This window comes from Apium graveolens, chromosome 2 (genome assembly GCF_009905375.1).
Source record: "Apium graveolens cultivar Ventura chromosome 2, ASM990537v1, whole genome shotgun sequence".
NCBI classification, from domain to species: Eukaryota; Viridiplantae; Streptophyta; class Magnoliopsida; order Apiales; family Apiaceae; genus Apium; species Apium graveolens.
The window spans coordinates 19,412,458-19,420,873 of NC_133648.1; positions in this window are offsets into that span (position 1 = coordinate 19,412,458).

The window sequence follows — 8,416 nt, forward strand, 5'->3', positions numbered from 1 at the left end:
AAAACAATTGACTGAACTTAAATCAGTTTATTATAATCTCTTGCTCCGTGCCTTCCTTGGTCTTTCACCAGCGGATGGTCTCTTTCTTAGGAGGGTAAGTGATAAAAACAGTCTTTTGTGGTTCGTCAATCATTTAGAATCTCAAATGATTCCTCAATTTCCTTTAGCCAGGCTCTTGCCTCGACTGGGTCAACCTGTTCCTTGGAACTCTGAGAGCTTAGCGACTTAAAGGTCATGAAAGAATTTCCTACCGCATTGTTTCCTCAAGGTGGTGGTTGGGGATAATAGTCTAAGTTCTTTTTAGACAGGTCCATGAATTGTCGTATAGGAGTACCATCTCGGGTCTCCTTTCCTTACTCGACTTTCCGTTTCCTTAGTATGAAATGTTTCATCCTTCTCCCATACTTGGGGTTATCTTATACGTTAAAATCCTCATTTTCCACTTCATTATGTTATTGGTTCCTTCTATCTTGATGGCGTCCTCCCTGACTATCACATTCAGGGTTTGCCCTTAATCTTATTCCTTGAACTATGACTTTCATCTAAGATCTCATCTTTAAGCTCTTGAACATTTGGAATCCAAATTCTATAGGAATACCTCATTATTCCCTTATCATCTTTCTCGGTATTAATCTCATATCTATTTGTTGGCTCTCTGCCTTCATTCATCACTTTTTCTGTCCCAATATGTTCTTTTCCGATAATTCGGACTGTATTGCAATCTCAAACAGCTTTTTGGTACCGGCTCCGGTTACCTTCATATCTATTTCCATTTTTTTCAAAATCTCTTATCAACTTTCCCAAAGACATTAACCTCTTGAGTCTCTCCTTTTTACTAAGGGCATCAGCCACCACATTGGCTTTCCCCGAATGATAAAGAATCTCCCAATCATAATTCTTGATTAGCTCTAACCGCCTCCTCGGGCATATGTTGAGCTCTTTCTGCGTGAAAATGCACTAGAGCTCCTATGGTTTGTGTAAATCCCGCACTTCTCTCCATACAAGTAGTGCCTCCAATCTTTAGGGTAAAACTATTGCCACGAGCCTAAGCTCATGGGCGGGGATATCGAATTTTATATTCCCTTAATTGTGTTGACGCGGACGCGATTATCTTGCTGTGCTGTATAAGAAGCACCCAAATTCCTTATGCAAAACGTCACTACAAATCACAAAATCTCCTTTTCCATCCGGCAACGCCAGCATAGGGGCCATCACCGACCTCTGCTTCAGTTCTTGAAAGCTGTTCTCGCATTTCTCTGTCCATTCGAACTTCTCAGTCTTACGAGTAAGCCGCGTTAAAGGGGCTACTATCTTTACAACTTGAACGAACCTCCGGTAGTGACCGGCCAATCCTACCTCTGGTAGTCGACCAAACCATGGTCATCAATTCATCAGTGGTCCTTTATCCAATCCTGTCAGGATCCTCCATGGGATCCTCCTCAATAACTATCCCTTCTAGGACAACATCCTCAACCGCTAAATCCTCAATATCAACATCATCCGGTCCTGCATTAGGACACTCTATCGGATCCACAATCCGATCTCCAATTAGTAATAAAATATCATCGCGATGTTGCTCCTCAACCTCAGGGTTCGGAGTCCCGCTACCATATACGATAACGAACTACGCTCCTATCACGATATTTATAAGGGTTCCCATAAGGGTTTTAACTGTCAGTACTACGTTAGGTAGCCCGACTATGAACTTGGCAAGAGTTCTTATTATCTTAGTGAACTTATTATCTTAACGTCCTATCATCTCTGAGGTTTATAACGCTTAGCTCTGATACCATTTCTGTAACACCCCCAGATCCGGGGTCGGGGATCCGGGTCGTCACGGTCTTTCTTTCCACAATATCACTTCACTTAATTAATAATAATAACCTTATGCTGTGACCCCACACTAACACACACCACAACCCGTTATAGTCTCAGAGATGAAATTGAAATAAGTACAAGTCTTTGAATCCACAATTTAAAATTATTACAACCCAAAATGATTACTTGATAAATTTACAGTTAATTGCCATTATCTGCCACAAGTTATAATTATACATAATTGATTCTCAAAAATAGAATGCCTGATCTACCAATAGATCTACCTCTGCAGCTATAGCAGCCACAACATCATCGGGAAGACGCGGGACGCTTCCCACGCGCTTGCGCTGGGTCTGCTGGAGTCTGGCCATCTTTCCTAACTGTTGTTGTGTGATGAAGAAATAAAGCAAGAGTGAGCCTTACAGCTCGCAAGATAATATATAGTGATAACAATAATATAAGTATCTAAATGGATACTTACTAGAATCTTTTATCGTGTGTAAGATAATTACTAGTATATACTTACTAGTATATGAGCCTTCTCATAGTACTCATGAAAGTCTTGGTCAAAAGAAATGAACCAAGTTTGATATCTTAATGCGATGAAGTCGCAAAATATTCAGTATATATACATATATACTTTTCAAAATATTGGAAGTCCTCTTCCATGCATAATATACACAAAATCCCAGTGTATAACTGTATAAAAATATCGTTGCAAGGTGATCTCATATATCTAACCTTGTCTCAACGTTTTTCTGAAAATCTTTGTCATTCATAAGACAATTATTAATTAGATATAAGTTTAAAAGATGAGGTTACCAAATACCCCAATATACTTATATCTTTCCCAATACTACTTGAACTACCACCATTCAAGTTATAATCAGTTTCAAAAGTTCATCCCACTGATGAGACCACAAGATAAGACTTGAATAGATTCAATCTTTGAAATATTATTGAATGAAAAAGTTATGAGATACTTTATTTAGCCCCGATATATATATATCCACATATATATATATCCCTTTAAACATTTCCTGGAACCTCTGTTATGCAAAGTATGAACAGAGTTTGAAACATCCAATGAATTTTGGAAAGGAAAAGAATTTTGGCATAAACCCGATATCTCGCTGATCAGGCAAAGATACCAATAAGTAACCTTTTCTACTGTAGATGGATGAATTCCTCACCGGTCATCACCCTGGCCGCATTAGGACCTCGCGCTAGACCGTACCCCGGCCCCTCACGCGTTGATGGACTGCCACCCAGCCACTTACACAATAATAGACCGTACCCCGGCCTGTCGCTTATGCCGACTCAATGAGATGGGCTTACTTCCCGAACGTTGGGCAAGTAATCAATTCATTTACCAAATCTGCAACCTCGTTGCGAATATTAAATACACCACAGAGCCGGATTCCCCAAGTTTTGAGCGAGTATTTAAATCCCCTTTAAAAAGGAAGATCTTAAATATAAAAATGAGTTTTGGGATCCGCTCTGACTTTTAAAAATCATTTTGAAGACTCGAAAACACTTTAAAGAGTGTTTGGAGTAAGGCTGATTTAATGAAGTAAATCAGTCCCCAGAATATTAGAAAATATCTGAATATTATTAATTAAATAATATTCCCATAAAGAATAGTCTTTATAAAAATAATTGAAGTAGAAGTATTAGAATTTATACTTGAAACGAGTTTTAATTAACCAAAGCTATACTTATATGAAAGTATTATCTTTATTTGAATAATCGAAAATAAGTTTGATTATTGACATCTTATTCTTTAATAAAATAAAGAATATATTTCAGCAAATAATCGGAGTCATAGATCCTCAAATGAATATTCAAATAATATTCAATAAATAAAATAAGCTGAGTCATAATACCTCGAATGAATATTATAAATAATATTCATTAAATAAAATAAAGGAGTCATACATCCTCAAATGAATATTCAAATAATATTCAATAAATAATATAAAAGAGTCATAAGCCCTCGAATGAATATTCAAATAATATTCAATAAATAATAAAAGGAGTCATACGCCTTCGAATAATATTCGAAATAATATTCAATAATAAATAAAGTTTAAAGTTATCGAATAAACCTTATTCGATTAATAGTTTTGAAAACTATGACCAAATATATGTATATATATATAAATATATATATATATATATATCCATATCCATATATATACAAAATCTACTCGGGATCCTCGACTCCCGGTTTTAGAAAATATTTTCACCTTTTGGGTCCCTATACTAAGGGTATATGCAAGTTACCGCTATCCTCTATCATAGGTATTATCAACTGAACCAACAGATATATATTTCAAGAATATGAAACAGGCATGCATATATACCATATCACATGCTACAATATATCGCAAGAATTTGCTAAATAACCAACATGCATCTATCGCAAGATAATGCATATACAAGTGTATACATCACAACAACAGTATAACGGATAGAATACTTGCCTGAGCGACTGGGGGTTACGAATGGCTCGGGACGAGTCTGGTAACCTATAAGCAACAAGTAAGTTGGAATTAAACCAAAGTCACTTGTAAATCTATACTTTAACTAACTTAGACTCTAACGCTTGTTTTGCGCTCACTGATTCGCTTAAGTCACCCGGGTACCCTCGGCTCCACCATTTTTAATAATTTAACCTTTACGAGTTTTAAGGCGATTCCTTCGCGAGTGTCTTATCAACTGCCTAACACACTCTACATAAATGTTTCATGCTCCGATTAGTCATTTAAGGGCCTTAACCAAGGTTTCAAAGTAAGGCGAGGGGTAAAGGTTCGTTCGCGAAACACCGTTACTTAAAACGGTCGTTTCTCCTAAACCGTGCATCGGAATCGAACGAACTACATATCAAAACGAAGCTTGAAACATGAACTATCTAATCATGGCAATGGTCAGTTCATGGTAGTTAGTGTTCGGGTGCAAAAGTCATGCACAAAACAGTTTAAGGAAAATTGGGCATTACGACGGCTATACCTTAGCGATTCCCAAATTTTACCAAATCAATTCAATATCAAATCACCACCAATCAACACCAAACCAACCACAAAAATCCAAACATCAACCACAAACAAACCAACCTACCACTCCACCATTTTCTAAGTCAAAACATCCATGGATCATAATTCTAATACCAAGTATGATAACGGCTCAATAATTAACTACAATAACTTACATACATAACTAAACATGCTTAATCTCTCATTCACTAATTCAACCATTAAAACCTCCATTTACAATCCAAGCTCATACAAACTTATAACTTAAATCAAAGGGGAAAGCTTGGTTATACCTTCTTGGAGCTTCTTAATATCATCAAAGAGCCTTGAAATTCCTAGGAGAGCCCTGATCTAAGCTTAAACAACCTTGAACTTCCAAAAGAAATCAAGAAATCAAAGTTAGTTCTTGAAAGTTACTATTCATTACTATTCATCATCATCTTTGATGAATTAATTAGCTAAGAAAGACATGATTTTTGAAGCTCAAACTTCTAGGATAACTAAGTTATAATATCAAGAAGCCATGGGAATTACCTTGAGAATTATGAATGAGCCAAGCTTGGACTTTGAATTTCTAAACCTCCATTTTTCATGAAAAAGTCGAAGCTACAAGGTGGGGAGAGAAGAAATGAGTTGCTTGGTTGATTACTTGGTTAAAAAATGTGATTAGAATACTTGGTGGAGGTTTAATCTTGGATAAATATCTTGACTAATGCTTGCATCACCATGCTTACCTCACCATCTAGCCACTTGTCTAATTCTTATGGATTGATGATGTCATCTATTTTCTACTCCACTTGATTAATCTCCCTTGCTTCTCTTACAAGCTTGTTTCTTGACCGTTTATTTATTTTACGGTTCGCTTAACTTTTGTTCTCGTTTATCGTTTGAGGGATCATACCCGGGATCTTATTACTTGGGTTCCCTTAACCTTTCTCAATACATTATATTCCTTTTATGATCCTCTCTTATAATCCTTGAATTTAAATCCTTTTAATCATGTTACCTTATACTCAATTCTTTCGGTATCTGGTGGATTTTCGGGAAAAATTAAAGTGTTCGGATTTGGATTCTGACAATCTTTACATACACTTATATACCACATAGAGTACTAATAATATCTCAGAAGATCAATAAAAGAACCCCTACATAGTGTGGTATGAAAAGTTTTCTCATTCAGCAAAAACACTATTCATAAGGGTTTCAAAAATTTCCAAAAATTGGGGTTATTACAATTTACCCTTGAACCCTGATTCTTTCTTGATCTTGAGCCGTAAGCCTTATGCTTTGTAAACCATCCTTTGTTGATACACTATTTCGGAAATCCCAAGGACTAAATCATATGGATACCTCAAATACCAAACCACACAGATATGATACTACTCCCCAAATGTTTAATTACTAAACACCAAACACTGGAAGAAAATTGTTTGAAAAAACAGAAACTTTTATATCCCAACCAATCCTTATAACATCAAAGAACTATACCTTGAAAAATCATTAATGAACTAATACCTGATGCTTGTACAAACGGAAAACCGTTTCTTATACATACCCTGAAATACCCTTGAGATATCCATGAGTTTCCTTACGTTTTTATTCAAGTGTTTAACCATCGTTGATTATGATCTTGTTTTATCGAATTATATTGTTTACCATATTGAACTGCTTTAGGATTGGATAGTTTTTATATATGTGGACCAGATTCGTGGTTAGACCATACCAATGGTCAAGTTAGGCCAATGTGTGCCTTGGATCCAGTAATTAGAGCGGTGTTGTGTGCTTGCTCGGGGTTAGTGCGTGACTGATCAGCAGCCTAACCTTGGTTTTTAAAACTTAAAATGAATATCCAATTCTAATGACTAGTTAAAAGAAACTTGATTCCTCTGAATCATCTCATTTGATCATTGTTTAATCTCAGTTATCGCTATTGTGACTTGCTGAGCTAGTTAGCTCACTCTTGCGAAACTTTTTATATATTTTACAGTTAAAAAGGATATGGTTGATAGAGAAGTTCCTCAGTCCAAAATGCGGGCTAAGGTTCCAGTTTGAGTTGGATCGAGCTAGCAGGAGCTTCGTGCAGTGGAAAGAGAGTGCGATTCTAAGAAAAACTTTATTATCAATTGTAAGTTAAGTCAGTCGGGTTTTGGTACGATGTAATAAATTAAGGTTGTGGCTTGTTTTTATACTTTAACCTGTTGCGATCCGTGGTTTTATGAAGCAGGGTCATTATAAATAATATTTCTTATACAGGTTAATATATTGTGTTTGTGTTGTGGACCCCAAACTTCTGACCCGGGTTTGGAGGGCGCCACATTAAACGCTACACGAAGTTCCGGTGTGAAGTGACATTTTGGGCCTTAATTTCAAGAAGTGATATTTTGGACCATAATTTGTGTTGGAGTTACATTTAGGACCACCACCCAAAAAAGACTAATAAAAATCACCGTTCATTAAAAAGGAAAAAAAATGCGGTGCTTGCTCTCGTTTTAATTTTTTTTTTTGTTAACACTTAATTGATTCCATAATATATTTCAAACACATGTTAAAGACATCATCCACTTGTATTTGAAATAAAATTATAATTTTCGATACATGGAGTGGCTTGTTCAAGTAAATACGAAACTAAAATTAAATTGGTTGTTCACTTGCGTTCACAAGTTTACTATGGTGAATGCCACATTGATATGCTTGAACTGAATAATAGTATAACCGCTTAATCAATCAAAATCTATAAAAAAGTAAAGATACAATCAAGAATAAGAACGAATGACGGTCCGAAAATTTTTATGCCGACAATTTATCGCCAGACAGAGTTCTCTGGAATTAGATTCTACATTACATAAAACCTAGGTGCTTGCAATTTTGAAGTACTTGTCACAAAAAAGAAAAAGAAACATGTATATGACAGATTATTATGGTTTTTTAATAATATTATTTGTGAATAAAAAATGCTAGTTATTTAATGTCAATAGCAGAATTATACTACAAAGCTGGCGCCTGGTGCAAGCCTTTAGAAAAATTTTAGTTCTTGTGCAGCAGTACATTTGAAGCATTTAGACGGTCCCCAACTTCTTTTGGTAGTCCATGGTGTCATTACTTCTGTTAGAAGAGCATTGCGATAAAAGTTTTTGGTCTACGATATCTGCAGCAGGCTGTGTAGCAATAAGAGCTTCTAGATTATTAAGCATCGCCTCGTACTTCCCACTTCTCACAACAACTTCTAATATATTCGCAATGTCATTAACATATTCAGGCATTCCAGCTTCTTTGTTCTAGGCTACATTTGCGACCTCATCCAGCTGAACATATTGTTTGTTTTCTAGAGGATCATCCACCTCACATGGAGCAGCAGTTTCTTGATTCTCCAATCTCCACAGCAACCTCATTATTCGTACCAAGTCTATTTATTGAATCTCTATAGCAATCTCCGTGTTAGGTGTAACTAAGTCTTGATTAAATTCAGAGGAGCCATCGTTGAACTATCAACATCTCTATTAGTGAGTTGTTAACATAGGGTTTTACTCAATCCAAAAGTGACTATATATAGTCTGTTTATTAAG